This window comes from Eucyclogobius newberryi, unplaced genomic scaffold (assembly GCF_026437365.1).
Source record: "Eucyclogobius newberryi isolate DKJ021-1_F unplaced genomic scaffold, fEucNew1.0.hap1 SCAF_13, whole genome shotgun sequence".
NCBI classification, from domain to species: Eukaryota; Metazoa; Chordata; class Actinopteri; order Gobiiformes; family Gobiidae; genus Eucyclogobius; species Eucyclogobius newberryi.
In genome coordinates this window covers 19917028-19933965 of record NW_027315757.1, presented here as the reverse complement: position 1 = coordinate 19933965, position 16938 = coordinate 19917028, and the positions used below count along the sequence as shown (strand labels likewise).

Sequence of the window (16938 nt, the reverse complement as noted above, 5' to 3'; positions counted from 1 at the left end):
TCGGGCATCTGTTCCGGATGCCTCCTGGGCGCCTCCCTCGGGAGGTGTTTCAGGCATGTCCCACCGGGAAGAGGCCCCGGGGAAGACCCAGGACACGCTGGAGAGACTATGTCTCTCGGCTGGCCTGGGAACGCCTCGGGATCCCCCCGGAGGAGTTAGAGGAAGTGTCTGGGGAGAAGGAAGTCTGGGAGTCCCTGGTTAGACTGCTGCCCCCGCGACCCGGCCCCGGATAAGCGGCAGAAAATGGATGGATGAATGGATGGATGTTTTCTTTTTACTTTATTATACAAGGACCACAATGGAAATAAGTGCTTGCGCTTTTTTGTGTTATCCTGGCTTTTTAAATTGTATTTACATGTGATATATATATATATATATATATATATATATATATATATATATATATATATATGTTTACAACCATTTTCTTATGTTATGTTTATGTATTAGATGCTCATGCACTTTATGGCTAATAAATCAAATCAAATAAATCAAATCAAGTCCTCCTTTCTTCTTTCCCCGTTCACTGCCTCCTCACACAATGTTTCCTCACATGATGTCTTGACCCTCTTCACAGCTTCAGAATACGAGGTTTTCTTTTCTTTTCTCAGATTATCAATCTGATCTTCTAGTTTTCTTCTTGGACAAAATCACATTCATACTTTCCACAATTTGCACATCTCTTTCGTCCTCTACAACTCCATCCAGTTCAAAACATTTGACAAACCACATTTTAAATCTTTCCAAAACCAGTACTTTTGCCTGCTGACCCTTTGTTTTACACTTTATTATGACCATTCCTTTCCTGGTTATCCTGATGTAATGTATGTCTCCCATCTCCTTGATCACAATCTTGTCAACCTTATGTGGGTCATTAAATATTCCTTCACTGGTATCAGTTGCCACCATACCGACCGTAAATTCACCTTCTCCTCTACTTGCTTCATTCAAACTCAATTTCTGTTTGCTTCTTTTCTTTTTAGTTTATGAACCTTTTTGAATTTCGCTCTCGTCACTATCCGACTCCATTTGCACCTCCATTACCCTCCCACACTACTTTGCGTCGCAATCTTGAATCCTGAATCCCTAAACGTGAAGTGACTGAAGCCTTTTTTTCTTCTTTTTTTCAGGTTATACAGTTTCTTTATTTGCACCAAAAGTTAAAATGAAGACACAAAACCAACCAGTGTTTCAAGTGTTGAGGCAATCATTTAATATAAAAAAAAATAATCTATTATGTTTAGGGTTCCCAAAACCTACAACACATCAATAAAACAGTGATGCACAGGGTGACTAAATAATCTGTGAATGAACATGTACAGCATTAACACCCGCTCTTCTGTGATCATGAAGAGTAAATGAAAACAAGGCAAATTGTAAATTGGGGAATACATTTAAGTGTTCTAATTGAAAACATTCTACAAAAAGAAAGTTTAAAAAGTTACTTTCATTTTGACAATTGTTTGTCGTATACCATGTTTTAAAATTCCTAGTGAAATGTGAACAAACAAAGCCTCACTTCTTTCCATTCAAACATGCAGAAGTTGAATACATTTCAATGACAATTACAAAAGGCTAAAAGGCTTCCAATTTTACATTTGAGATGTGAATACTTGTGTACATTAACCTTGGCAACTTGTGTATGCCTTTGAGCAAGTGTTTTACTTCATATTTAGGGTGTAGTAGTAGCTAATGTGAATTAAAATATTAGAAGAGGTAATGTATTGTAACGAGCTGTGCGTGAAAAAGTCACGAGAAACAAGTTTGCTCATTTTAGGCTTTAATGTTTGACGACAACATTCTCTAGAACAGTCAGTAACAGCAACTCAACAACTCAACTTCCCCGTCCTACAACTGGGACCACCCCCACAAAACCTCCCGACAACCATTGTGACAACCATTGTGGCAAAGTTAGAAAACATCATGAGCACAGCTTATAGGAAGGAATCACACCATTCCTTCAGACAGTTGTAGCAGTCCTGTTGCTGTTTGTTATTGGCTCCACAGGCAATCTCCAACCAATCATAAAAAAAGCTTTTTTTTTTTCTTTAGCGCTAGAAACTTGCCCAGGACAGCATATGCCGAGCCAAACCCTTTGTTCTCCAGTCTTCGACCCAGGGCATCTCCAATGCCAGCAATAGCAGTCACACCCTTGTCTGCCATGGGCTCTGCCACGAATCTCCTATGCTTTTGGGAGGTGGACGACATGGCTCCGTTGAAGGCAAGTGACGCACTTGGCTTTTTGTACCGTGGCTGTAAAATTTGGGTTGAAAATGATCCGCACAGTTTGAAGCTGGAAGTGACTGAACACGTGAAACCAGAAGTGAGTTGGAGCCTCGTTTTCTTCTTCTTCTTCTTCTTTGGTGTTTTATGGCAGTTGGTATCCAAGTGTTACATTACCGCCAGACATTATTCCCTAGACTTTATTCCAGCAGGCCTTCTCCCACGCCTGTGACTGTATTCTTTAAACTTTACCTTATAGACTCCATTCTTGAGTTCTTCTTCTACTACTTTGGTGTTTCAAAGCCCATGAGTTCAAAGCACAGGAGTTCCAAGCACACAAATTCAGATTTTATTCTTCAGACTTTATTACCTCACCCCCCACCCACCACCGAGCCTTATTTTAGTACATCCGTGACAGGAGCTCAGCGGCATCCTGTTTTTGTGAACCATGATATGGACATTTGGACCAAATGTAGGAATTGTGCTGTCCAATCATCTCAAGTCATTTTTTTATGTACATTAAAATTCCTCGAATGTATATCACATTTAGCCTGTCTGGGAAGTCCATCCATTTACAAAGCCATTTATAAAGTAGCTTCGCTTATCAATGCACACACACGGGCACATTGAGTTTACGTTACTACGGTTAGAGTACCAACAAGAATTCCAAGTTAAATTAAGTCTCACCGTTACAAATATTGCAGTACTTTTTACTTGACACTTGGGTGAAACAATAACAGCATTTTTTATATTTTGAAATGCAACATATTTCAAGTTCATGCGCAGTTTTGCCATGGTTAAAATGATAACAGATATTATTTTAGTTCCATTAGTGACATACATAATTATGATAATAAATATACCACAGTAACTGTACTATATATTTGAGTTTTTTAATAATATAATCTAAATATCTATCTATATATATATAAATAAATGAAACAAACTATGTGTTCTTTTCTATATATATATATATATATATATATATATATATATATATATATATATATATATATATATATATATATATATTGCATCTAAATGTTTTAAGCATCTGGACTAAAGTTATACGTAATTAGTGTTAGGTTTGGGCACTTTTCCTCCCTATTGGTTATAATAATATTTTGTCTGTTCAGTTTTTGTCTAATGATCTGTTTAGTTTTTTTATTAGATTGGCTCCCGGCCGCGGGTGCGCGCCCTGGAGCTTAAATGGAGACCGGATGGGCTCATCGCTCTCTCTCAGCTCGGCTCCGCCCATCCCGCTACGGTCCCGCTTCGTAGACGCACTCGGCTCGCCTGCTCCCAGCTGGCTCTCACTAGCAATAGCACTAGCCTGTTTTGTTTGGCCTGGTGGGACCGGTAGTCCCATTTTCGCTTTTGTTTGGGGCTAGATAGGGGGGGTTTGGTGTGTCCTTATTTTTGTGCTTTAGGTAGAGGTGTCGGCACCGGCTTCGACGGCCCTATACGGGGCTGGCCCGGTGTCGCTCCTATTTTATTTCTGTTTGGCTGGCCCACCAGGTCCACCTTTCTATTTATAACTTTGGGGTGATTTTTAGGGCACGGGGGTTCGAAATTTGGCATTTATTTTTTGGTGAAAACCTAATAAACTTGTTTAAACTTGTCTTCGTCTCCGTGTCCGTTTAAATATGTTAAAACTCTCTTCGGGGTCATAACAATTAGACCATCACACTTTTTTTGATAATAAAAGACTTTTTTTTTAAAAAGCACACCCGATCTCGTCTGATCTCGGAAGCTAAGCTGGGTTGGGCCTGGTTAGTACATGGATGGGAGACCGCCTGGGAATACCAGGTGCTGTGAGCAAAAAATTCCTCCATGATCAGGAACAGCAACAGCACAAGACTGGTCCTCCATGGGAACAAAGGGAACAGCAGCAGCCTTGCAGTCTAAGACTATTCCTCCATGACACAAGGAACAGCAGCAGCGTAAGACTGGTCCTCCCTGGTTGAACATGGCGAAAACTAGTAATACCAGGTGACATAACCTGGCTGCCTCAGACTGTTCCTCCATGAGACAGGAAAAGCAACAGCGCAAGACTGGTCCTTCATGGGAACAAAGGGGATAGCAACAGCCTCAAAACGGGCTGACCTCACCGGAGGGCAGGGAAGTCTAAAACTTTAATCCCCGGGAGAGACATCTCAGACACAGTTTTGTCTCTGAGATATGTCCTCCGGCAAATGCACGCGACAGGTGGTATTCACGTCAGTGTAGATTTTAACAAGGCGTTCGACAGAGTTGAGCATTCGTTCCTCTGGACTGTATTAGGTAAGTTAGGTTTCGGTGAACGTTTTGTTAATTGGCTATAGCTCATCTATTCATTTGCGGTCAGTAAGGTGAAAGTCAACAGGTTTTTAACTGATTCTTTCCCCTTAAAAAGATGAGTCAGGCAGGGCTGTCCCCTCTCGTCTCTCCTCTACAGCATCGCCGCTGAGCCTTTGGCGGCCATGTTGTGGGCGGACGCGGTGGTGAGGGGACTGACCACGCCTGCGGGTAGGGAAATCAACATTTTTCAGTACGCAGATGACACGAATCTGATCTTCCGAGATGTGGAGAGCCCGAACGCCTCTCTCCACGTGCTCAATGTTTACGGCCTCGCTTCAGGGGCCAAAATCAATTTCGATAAAACCATGGTTAAGTTTTGCGGCAGCGTCACGCCTGTTCCTCTCCCTGTCCAGCTCCGGGAGGCCGGGGACTCCTACAAGGTGCTCGGTGTCCCCCTGGGCAGAGACGAGGAGGCGTGTCGGACTGCACTCTGGTCGTCTTTATGCGATAAAATTACAGCGCGTTTGAATTTTTGGAGGCGTCGTAATCTGACATTAAAAGGTAAAGTTCTAGTTGTAAATTCATTGTGCATGTCCATGTTGAACCATGCACTCTCCGTGGCCTCCGCGGCTCTAGGAGGGGACGACCAGGATCCATGGCTCCTCCTCTTTGGTCCCGGACAGAGTCGCTCTGGAGCCAACACCCATCTCGCCCGACTAACCCTCTCCATAGCCCGGTATGCATTATATCTTAACCGAAACATTCATCTCCGTGATCATAAAACAGCAGAACGCTGGCCCATCTTCAAAGGACTCTTTGCCGCACACCTCCGACACCTCCACATGGCAGCAGAGCACCGGTTCATCACCCACCTCGTCCCCCACAACACCCTGATCCACCTCACACCCTCTGGAAACCTGGACATCCACTTCTGACCCCGGCATCACCCCCCCAACCACGGCATCAACACCCCAACCACGGCATCACCCCCCAACCACGGCATCACCCCCCCAACCACGGCATCACCCCCCCAACCACGGCATCAACACCCCAACCACGGCATCACCCCCCAACCACGGCATCACCCCCCCAACCACGGCATCAACCCCCCAACCACGGCATCACCCCCCCAACCACGGCATCACCCCCCCAACCACGGCATCACCCCCCAACCACGGCATCACCCCCCCAACCACGGCATCACCCCCCCAACCACGGCATCACCCCCCAACCATGGCATCACCCCCCCAACCACGGCATCACCCCCCAACCACGGCATCACCCCTCAACCACGGCATCACCCCCCCAACCACGGCATCACCCCCCCAACCACGGCATCAACCCCCCAACCACGGCATCACCCCCCAACCACGGCATCACCCCCCCAACCACGGCATCACCCCCCCAACCACGGCATCACCCCCCAACCACGGCATCACCCCCCCAACCATGGCATCACCCCCCCAACCACGGCATCACCCCCCAACCACGGCATCACCCCTCAACCACGGCATCACCCCCCCAACCACGGCATCACCCCCCCAACCACGGCATCAACCCCCCAACCACGGCATCACCCCCCAACCACGGCATCACCCCCCCAACCACGGCATCACCCCCCCAACCACGGCATCAACCCCTCAACCACGGCATCAACCCCCCAACCACGGCATCACCCCCCCAACCACGGCATCAACCCCTCAACCACGGCATCAACCCCCCAACCACGGCATCACCCCCCATCACTGTGAAGAAAGTTTGATAATGATTGCACGTTTGATTTACTTGTAATTTTTGGTTGTGTCTTCCCCTGCCCTAATATTTGTAAATACATGTAAAAAAATGTAAGATGTTTTTGATAATAAAAGATTAAAAAAAAAAAAAAGCACGCCCGATCTCGTCTGATCTCGGAAGCTAAGCAGGGTTGGGCCTGGTTAGCACTTGTGCTGTGAGCATTTTCGAACTTTTTCACCTGCAAAACATGTGGAGCTGGGAGACAGGGGACAGGGGACAGGTGCAACCCTGGCGTGGTGCTGGGCAGCAAACATATGAAGATTTGTAACCCAGGGTTATGGAACAGGCACTACCTACGGTCAGGGGGAAGACATTCTGTACCAATTCTTGACGTCCATTGAAATTAAGTTGAGATCTTTCTTTTTTGATATATATATATATATATATATATAGTTTCCTCTCCTCCTCTCCTCCTCTACCCTTCTCTGCCTCTTCTCCCCTCCTCTCCCCTCCTCTTCTCTCCTCTTCTCTCCTCTTCTCTCCTCTCCTCCTCTACCCTTCTCTGCCTCTTCTCTCCTCCTCTCCCCTCCTCTTCTCCCCTCCTCTTCTCCCCTCCTCTCCCCTCCTCTTCTCCCCTCCTCTTCTCCCCTCTTCTCCCCTCCTCTTCTCCCCTCCTCTCCCCTCCTCTTCTCTCCTCTTCTCTCCTCTCCTCCTCTACCCTTCTCTGCCTCTTCTCTCCTCCTCTCCCCTCCTCTTCTCCCCTCCTCTTCTCCCCTCCTCTCCTCTTCTCCCCTCCTCTTCTCCCCTCCTCTCCCCTCCTCTTCTCCCCTCCTCTCCCCTCCTCTTCTCTCCTCTTCTCTCCTCTTCTCTCCTCTCCTCCTCTACCCTTCTCTGCCTCTTCTCTCCTCGTCTCCCCTCCTCTTCTCCCCTCCTCTTCTCCCCTCCTCTCCCCTCCTCTTCTCCCCTCCTCTCCCCTCCTCTTCTCTCCTCTTCTCTCCTCTTCTTCAATTCAATTGAATTTATTTTTGTAACGCCCAAAATCACAACAGAAAAATGAATCAACAATGTCTGTGGTGGCGAGGGACGATGTCCCAGCATCCTCTGTCCTTAGACCCTCCTTCTCAGCCAGGAAAAACTAAAAAAGAAAAAATACCCTCCACTTCTCTCCTCCTCTCCCCTCCTCTTCTCTCCTCCTCCTCTCCTCTCCCCTCCTCTTCTCCCCTCCTCTTCTCCCCTCCTCTCCCCTCCTCTTCTCCCCTCCTCTTCTCCCCTCCTCTCCCCTCCTCCTCTCCCCTCCTCTTCTCCCCTCCTCTTCTCCCCTCCTCTCCCCTCCTCCTCTCCCCTCCTCTTCTCCCCTCCTCCTCTCCCCTCCTCTTCTCCCCTCCTCTTCTCCCCTCCTCTCCCCTCCTCCTCTCCCCTCCTCTTCTCCCCTCCTCCTCTCCCCTCCTCTTCTCCCCTCCTCTTCTCCCCTCCTCTCCCCTCCTCTTCTCCCCTCCTCTTCTCCCCTCCTCTCCCCTCCTCCTCTCCTCTCCTCTTCTCTCCTCTTCTCTCCTCCTCTCCTCTCCCCTCCTCTTCTCCCCTCCTCTCCCCTCCTCCTCTCCCCTCCTCTTCTCTCCTATCTTCTCCTCCTCGCCCCTCCTCTTCTCTCCTCCTCTCCCCTCCTCTCCTCTCCTCTCCCCTCTTCCTCCTCCTCCTCCTCTCCTCTCCTCTCCCCTCCTCCTCCTCTCCTCCTCTCCTCTCCCCTCCTCCTCCTCCCCTCCTCTCCTCTCCCCTCCTCCTCCTCCCCTCCTCTCCTCTCCTCTCCCCTCCTCCTCCTCCCCTCCTCTCCTCTCCTCTCCCCTCCCCTCCTCTCCCCTCCTCTTCTCTCCTCCTCCTCTCCTCTCCCCTCCTCTTCTCTCCTATCTTCTCCTCCTCGCCCCTCCTCTTCTCTCCTCCTCTCCCCTCCTCTCCTCTCCTCTCCTCTCCCCTCCTCCTCCTCCCCTCCTCTCCTCTCCCCTCCTCCTCCTCTCCTCCTCTCCTCTCCCCTCCTCCTCCTCCCCTCCTCTCCTCTCCCCTCCTCCTCCTCCCCTCCTCTCCTCTCCTCTCCCCTCCTCCTCCTCCCCTCCTCTCCTCTCCTCTCCCCTCCCCTCCTCTCCCCTCCTCTTCTCTCCTCCTCCTCTCCTCTCCCCTCCTCTTCTCTCCTCCTCCTCTCCTCTCCCCTCCTCTTCTCTCCTATCTTCTCCTCCTCGCCCCTCCTCTTCTCTCCTCCTCTCCCCTCCTCTCCTCTCCTCTCCTCTCCCCTCCTCCTCCTCCCCTCCTCTCCTCTCCCCTCCTCCTCCTCTCCTCCTCTCCTCTCCTCTCCCCTCCTCCTCCTCCCCTCCTCTCCTCTCCCCTCCTCCTCCTCCCCTCCTCTCCTCTCCTCTCCCCTCCTCCTCCCCTCCTCTCCTCTCCCCTCCTCCTCCTCCCCTCCTCTCCTCTCCTCTCCCCTCCTCCTCCTCCCCTCCTCTCCTCTCCCCTCCTCCTCCTCCCCTCCTCTCCTCTCCTCTCCCCTCCTCCTCCTCCCCTCCTCTCCTCTCCCCTCCTCCTCCTCCCCTCCTCTCCTCTCCTCTCCTCTCCCCTCCTCCTCCTCCCCTCCTCTCCTCTCCCCTCCTCCTCCTCCCCTCCTCTCCTCTCCTCTCCCCTCCTCCTCCTCCCCTCCTCTCCTCTCCCCTCCTCCTCCTCCCCTCCTCTCCTCTCCTCTCCCCTCCTCCTCCTCCCCTCCTCCTCCTCTCCTCCTCATCTTCTCTCTGGTGTTTTGTGGTCATTCACAGGATGTTTGGCTTCACAGCTGCAGCTTCAGGGCTCACTGTGTGAAACATGTTGATTATTAATGTCTTTCCCTGCTCGCTGCTAAATGTGGAAACACGCTTTTGGATAAACAATGTCTGTATTATTACAAGTATCAGAAGGAAAGTTTTTTCCTCTTTGTTAAATTTACCATTATTGTGTTTTAAAATGTTCTGTAACACAAAGATTCATTATTAAAGACATTGTTAATGTTCGGGGGTCTCATATGAGGGATGTTATTTTTTGGTCAAGGCTGAAAAAAGAGAACCGCTGCTATAACAAAATTGTGTATTTTCTATTTATATTTTACATAATACAAAGCTATAAACTGACTTACTTTCATGGGTTTCATCTTCCTGTTTAAAGGCCACAGTTTGACAGAAAAATATTTCATATTTAACTACATTTTCATCACTCTGAAACCCCTGGATAATATAGATTATAGGGAGCGGCTCAAGCCTGTCACTCTGCGTTTGCTTTGTGGCTCATCGTGATGAAGGTTTGCCGTGTGAGTGAGATCTTTTACCAGAATAACCTCTGCAAAGCCACATTTGACTCTCATTTTGACACGTGAAGAGCGTGTAACACGCCATCTCCACCTCAGAGCAACATGTAACCAGGGTAAGATCTCAGAAACTTTGATGATAAGAATAATGATGATAATAATGATAATAATAATACAACAAACACTTAATCATTGCGGGTGACGTCAGCTATAATTGGTGGTGGCTGCGATCAAACTTCCGGTCTTGGAGTAGACAAGCAGAAATGGCCCTTTTATTCTGAAGAGTCCAGAGGAAGTCAGGCCTGGTCGCGTCAGTTGTCACGTTCTGCGCGTGTCAGTTTGATCAGCGCGGTAAAGTTTCAGCGCAGCGTCAGTGGCACGAGCGCAGCGGCTGGAGCGGCGTGTCCCTGCGCACATCTGCAAACAACACAACCTTTGAAGACTTTTTACTCTTTTTACTCTTCATCGTGTCATCATGTTGCTGCTGCTTCTCCTCTGCTGCTGGAAAAGAGGATAAACTGCTGTCAAAAGAGCTTTATCAGGTGAGAAAACGTGCTAATGATGTTAAAACTACATTATCATTTCAAAATAAAACGTGGTGAAAATGTAGTTTTTAGTGATTAAAATGTAGCTATTGCTTTGGAATTAAGACAAAAAACATCAGTCTGAGATGCATTTTCTGCACAATATTAAAAAAAAAAGCACAATACGGCATGACTTATTAAGAAATACCAGGCAAAAAAAAATACTATAATTGTTTTTTTATAATTATTGATTATGTAAAAGCTGTGCAAATAATAAGGTCATTCAGTCAGTTAAAACTTGTGGTTTGGAGAAATGTGATTTTTTTTTTTTAATTATTTTTTTATTCAAACAATTCCAATAAAATATAAATAACATTGTGATAACTCGATATGAGAAGAAAATTGTATGTTTTTGACACATAATTTATGATGATTATGTTATAATTTTACACACAAGTCGCTCTTTAGTGGCGCTCTTCTTCTTCCTGCTCATTTTCTGCACATTTCTCGACTTTTCAAACCGACACATTTGAAACATTTCACTTCCTTTATGCGTATTTTTCACACTCAGTTAATCATTCATCGCTCGCGGTTACTTTGTGAACTCAATCGTGTTTGTCGATCGCAGCGGTATTTGACTTGAGTTTCAGTTTGAGGAAGTGGTTTTAGTTTTGCTCACTTTTAGTTTTAGTGCAGCGGAGGAGGTTCACGAGGGGAGGAGTAAGGAGAAGGGGAGGAGTGGGAAGGAGTAAGGAGGAGGGGAGGTGTAAGGAGAAGGGGAGGAGTGGGGAGGAGTAAGGAGGAGGGGAGGAGTAAGGAGAAGGGGAGGAGTGGGGAGGAGTAAGGAGGAGGGGAGGAGTAAGGAGAAGGGGAGGAGTAAGGAGAAGGGGAGGAGTAAGGAAGAGGGGAGGAGTAAGGAAGAGGGGAGGAGTAAGGAGGAGGGGAGGAGTAAGGAGAAGGGAGGAGTAAGGAGAAGGGGAGGAGTAAGGAAGAGGGGAGGAGTAAGGAGGAGGGGAGGAGTAAGGAGAAGGGAGGAGTAAGGAGAAGGGGAGGAGTAAGGAGAAGGGGAGGAGTAAGGAGAAGGGGAGGAGGAGGAGGGGAGGAGGAGGGGAGGAGGAGGAGGAGAGAGAGGAGGAGGAGAGAGAGGAGGAGGAGGAGGGAGAGGGAGGACGAGGAGAAGGGGAGGAGGAGGAGGAGAGAAGAGGGAGAAAGAGAGAGAGAGAGAGAAAGAGAGAGGAGGAGAGGAACCAGGGGCCAAAGGAACCAGAGTAGGAAAAGTGTAACGTAAATGTGTTGTGTAATGGTAAATTATGACCAGGTTTAATATGTTGTGTAATGGTCACTTATGACCAGGTTTCAGGCCGCGAAATAGATGGGGCCCGGGGCCCGTGAACACTCAAATCTCCGGCGGGCACAGGGTTTGAATTAGGAGGGGGCCCGCCGTGCCCCTGTATCGAAATTCCTCAAAAAAAAAATCAAGATTTAACTTGTAACTTGGCCATATTCGGGGCATTTTCATCGCTTAAGTTTCGTTTTGACAGACATGCCACTTCGCAGTCTTCTCGCTTCTCATTGGCCGAGCGTTGTCCGTGATCTAATTTCGATGAAAGCGGGCATCTGATTGGTCGCTGCGTTCGGTCGCGTTCGGGTGTCCACGGAAATGCCCGGCCCCAAAAGTGATATCGAGGTTGGCGGGCGTCAATCTCTACTCAGTCCACAATTCAGTCTTTTTAAAGTTGTAGTTTTGCACATTAAGGACAATGTCAATGTGGAAGTATCCAAGGGCCCCAAGGGCCCCGCCCCCTTTGGAGTTGTTAGCATCGGGGCAATGTATATGTTAGTAGTTTATTTTGTAGGCTGTGATTTTATATATTCCACAAGATCTCCTTGTGTCAAATGCTGTAAACAGTATTTATTTTATATATAAGAAACATTATTATATTGAATTAAACAGTATTAAAGATTGTGATCTCTGGTTTATATGATTCAGTATTTGTGCTCGTCATATCAAATAAAAGATAAAAGTACTTTAAATTGTTTTGCATGCTAATAACCAGGTTTAAAACAACACATTTATCTTGTTCTTATGACGCCGCGCGCGCTTGTGGGCCCCTGAAATTGCCCCCCTGGCCCCTAACTTTGAAAATCTATTTCTCAGCCTGGGTTTAATATGTTGTGTAATGGTAAATTATGGCAAGTGAGGATGTCAATATTATCAGGTTAATCGATAAACGTGATTGTTTGGGTCCCAATATATATATATATATATATATATATATATATATATATATATATATATATATATATATATATATATATATATATTATATTATTGTTACAAATTGTGACATATTTAGAAGAATAATCTAGTTTGGGTTTAAACTTTTAAAACCCATCTCAAAGCAGGAGTTCTGTATTTCGTGACTAAATATGTGTTGAGAGTATTTTTCTCCACACTGCCCGCGCTCTCAGATATACTTCCCTTGGGCCCAAAGTACTTCTCTCTTTACAGTTCATGTGTTTATGGTGTGCAGGATGTGCAGGATGTGCAGCTGCAGGAGCAAAACTGTCGCCGCAGCTGCACTTTCATCACCAAAAAAGACGGTTCGATGAAGACGACGCATGCAGCAAAATCAAACTAGATTCATTTTTGCAATTCTAATACACTTGAAAACAGTAATAATAATCCCTAAACTTGTAGCTTAAACTCTCAGATTTTTTGTGCATTTTTTGTGTCACACCACAGATTATTACAGCATGAATAATGGGGGTAAAGGTAGTATTTTAGTAAAGATTATTACACAAACACGTTTATTGACAGTGACTCTTTAGAGAAGTTTGAAGAAAAGTCACACCACAGGACATTTTAGTGGTTTCATTGTTCAAATGTCAGTTAAATCAAACACAACTTCATGTGCATTGTGCCTTGTTTAGCTGAATTATGGAGGTAAAAAAGAAAAAAAAATATTTATAGCTGTGGTAATTTCAACGGATCCAAAGTACAGGCTTAAACATGCTGCAATAACCTTTAAATATATCAGGCTTTCAGCAGAATTAAACTTCTTTGGAGCGTTTTAAATTAATGTCGGGAAATGTTTAGTACACTAGATTATTTTTTTAATGAAAAGAGAGAAGAAAACAAAAAGACAATAAATAAATACATAAATACATTTAAAAAAAAACTGAATAAAAGAAAAGAAATTAAAAAATAGAAAAAATATATAAAACTAATTAAAATTAAATAAAATAAAAGGGCAGGTCCAGAAATATAATTTTGGAGATGACAAAAAAAAGAAAAAAAAGAAAAAGGGGCATCCCATGAAAAAGCACAGAAGTTTCCAGATAATTGTCCCATTTAGTCTGTATTCTTTAATCGTTCGTCGTCGGTGCAGTTTGTGTCATCCATTTTTTCGTGATGGTCTTTTTTCCCGGGCCGCCATAAGCACGCTCCAAATGTATCCATCCACTGTGTCCACGACAGGAATAGTGCAATAGTCTCAAACATAAAGCACGCACTGCCTAAGAAGGATGTAAAAATAACTGATTTCAAGTCACGGCAAACTCAATTAACCCGTGAATTGTGCGACTCTGCAAAAGAAAAGTATAATAAGGGAAAATATCATTGATTTTCACACTTCCACCGCCTCGTTTCACTACAAACCTGGCGTCGCATCTAGCTTGGCGTCCGTTTTGCATTTCAAATAAAGCTCACGTCTTTCGTTTTGTAGATGGTCGGCACAAACTAAATCTCTGGAAGAAACTGAAAGGGAACAAGACTGATGTTTAGCTGTTTAGAAGTTCATCTTTATCGTTAAATGAAGCCGTAAATGACAAAACATCTGAAAAATAAATCAGATTAAACATAAGTCTCGTAGATTGAGCCTGAAATTGGCAAAATCTGAACGTCTGAGTCGTTTTCCACCTTCTAATGTCATCAAAAAGTGTCTCTGGAGATGTTTGTGAGGAATACACTTCATTATAAAACCCTGAACACGCAACCTTTGCTAATATTGAGCATTAAAATGATGTGCTCTCGATTAAAATAGCGACGCTTTTGCTGCACGACAGGCGACGTTCACTCACGTCGTAGCAAATGTGTGCGTTTCATCCCACAAATTTGCCTCTTTTTTTCACCCCGAATTGTTTTTAGTTTGCCCGAGATTGTTGCGCGTTTATCTCAAATTCTTCTCAAAAACGATTGCACAGTTTTTTGTATTTCACTCGATCGTCTTCAGAGTTGGAAAGTGAAATGTTTCCTCCTGTACTTCATAAACTGGAGGTGAATTTACAGTCGAGCGCACAGACAAAGCAAATTCCTCTTTCTTTATTTTTGGACCCAACCGCCCTGTCAGCAGTTCATGACAATATCTACTGTACCAGGAACCGAAATGCGGTGTATTTTTAAAAGCTGATGTGGCTGTAAATGAAGTGTACTGTCCCGGCAACGTGCACTGTTTTTATTCAACCGCCTCAGGTAATAGGACTGTTTTGCAGTCGTCGCGGCGAAATGCAACAGGAACTTCACACGCAATTGAAATATCTCGATTTGATTGGTTTTTCATTCAATGTAACGATTTTAAAATGTGCAGCAATGTGTAGCAAAAACTGTAGTAAAGTTACAGATTACGGTCTTTTTTCTTCTTTTTTTTTTTCTTCTTTTTTTTTTACGGTATAACAAAAAAACTGTTGTATTTTTTACGATATTGCGCCAAAACTGTAGTATTTTTTATGGTACAGCGCAAAACACACACTTTGTAGACATACAACTGCAGTAGGTGGCGGTAATGTAGCACCAACCGCCGTAAAACGCCAAAGAAGAAGAAGAAGAAAAATAAGAAGTTCTTGTAGATTTTTAAGGATTGCGTAAAAAAAGAGATATAAAACAATCATACGTTTGCGGGAAAAATGTTGTTTCTTTGTCTTGCGTAGCTTTACTCTTTATTTTTTCAGATGTTGTGCGTGAAAACAGAAAAAGTGTGCGATCGTCTTAAGCAGAAGGTGCAACGTTCATTAATCCGAGCCTGAAAATACAATCAAACATAGACCAAGGATGTGAAGATGATCGGGTTAATCGATAATCGTGATTATTCAGGTCGCAATGTAATCGTGAGAACCAGAACATTATAATCATGACAATTTTAGAAGCAAAGTTATTTTTTTTTGTGTTCAATTTATCGTCAAATGTCATTTTGTTTTTTTTTTATCTGGATGTTTTTGTCACATTTGACTTTATTTTGTCTTAAATTTCATGTAGCCGGTCATTAACGGTTAATTTGAAGCATTTTCAAGCATTTTCTTCCAAATTTCAAGCACTTTTCCAAGAAGTTTCAAGGATTTCAAGCAGGATTCCAAGCACCCAGGAGATAAACATAAACTCAAGTCTGTAAACGGCTATGATCCTGAACCCTTCTTATTTCACCTTCGGAAGAGACAACGTGAACGGGAAAATCGTCCTATCAAGAAGTCCGGCCAGTTCAGTAAAAGCAAGTGTGGTTTTTTTGTAGTTTTGGAGGAACAAACCTGACGCAGAATATCGCTTTTACTGACACAGAATTACCGGTACTCTAATTAAAATAACTTAAATTCTATTAATTAAATCTCTATTGACGGTGTTTTTGAGCTTTATGAAGGTTGAATGTTTTTCTAATTATGACTTAGTTTTGCGGGATAGAACCTGTGGTAAATATGTATCACAGTTTTACATCCGTTGAGTTGCAGTTTGAGAAGAAATTTTGAAAAATAAGAGTTTAAAATGACAGGAAGTAGAGCTGAGTCCCTCTGTGATGTCATCAGTGTGCGACACAAAGACAGTTCACACTTAACTGACACTTTTCTGACAGTTTAAACCATCGTTCAACCAAATAAAGGTGTTATTGTTGGTCAGATCAGAACTGTTGTCATTTATGTGGATTTCGGCTCTTGTTTACAGTCGGGTTGCTAGGTAACAGCTGTGGAATGGCCTCTACCGGTGTCATAATTATTTGCTGCTCGTGTCCAACCAGGAAGTGCAATTGTAAACTTCACAAAAACGGTCAAACTGGGGACAAATGTGCAAAATGTTTAGTAAAATCTGAAATATAATTGTGTTTTCGCTGCGTTTTAGTGAAATGTGCAGTTTAACCTGTCACTTTAAACGTATAGATTTGCACGTCTTCCCTGTGTTCACATCGTGTTTCTCCTTTTCATCCACTGAATATTCAATTCATTAGTGATTATTATTATGAACCACTGCTATTTTAGTGGTTTGTGGTCATTTTGTATTTCCCCCAAATATTTTTTCCTCTGTTTCTGCCGCTCTTATTTAAGGATTGTGGCGAGCACTGACCGGCAGGGAAGTCACCGCTTCTGTTTTTCAGTTTTTTTAAGGGCTTTTCCAGTTACTTAAAGTCTCATGCTTCATTTGCATTTTTAGCTCAAGGTTTGAAACAATAGACTGACATTCTCGACACAAAATGAGACGACTTTCTTGACGTTTCCGTGTGAGTTTGTACTGGTTCCGGCAAAGCTCATGAGCCTTCAAAAACTGCTCTGAAAAGGTCTATTTTTTCACATTTCAAGGGCCTTTTTTTGGTATCGATTCTTGCACAAACGAGTATTTAATGTTCTAAACTTCACAATGCATTGCAAATGAATCGATATTGCAATATTGGCAGACACGACTCTCGATATTGGACTAAACTAAACGCAGAGGACAGAAATGTACCGTTTTATCAAATGTAAAAGTTGATTTTCCACATGATTTTCCACATTAAGTCTAAACTAGCTTTGATTTAGAGAGTTTTAACACAACTGAAACGATTTCATCATTAAAATATCACAATATTATCCATATTTCCGCTTTTACTGCCTCGTCATACTGTACAAACT

General features: G+C 44.4%; 1 protein-coding gene and 1 pseudogene across 1 annotated transcript in view; one reads left to right on the top strand and one right to left on the bottom strand.

Annotated features, from left to right (window-relative positions):
• Window positions 1-16938, top strand: part of fam83fa (family with sequence similarity 83 member Fa) — a 96596-nt gene that overhangs the window by 26405 nt on the left and 53253 nt on the right. The gene's annotated exons all lie outside the window — the stretch shown is intronic.
• On the bottom strand, window positions 1914-2217 carry LOC140357648 (barrier-to-autointegration factor B-like; annotated as a pseudogene).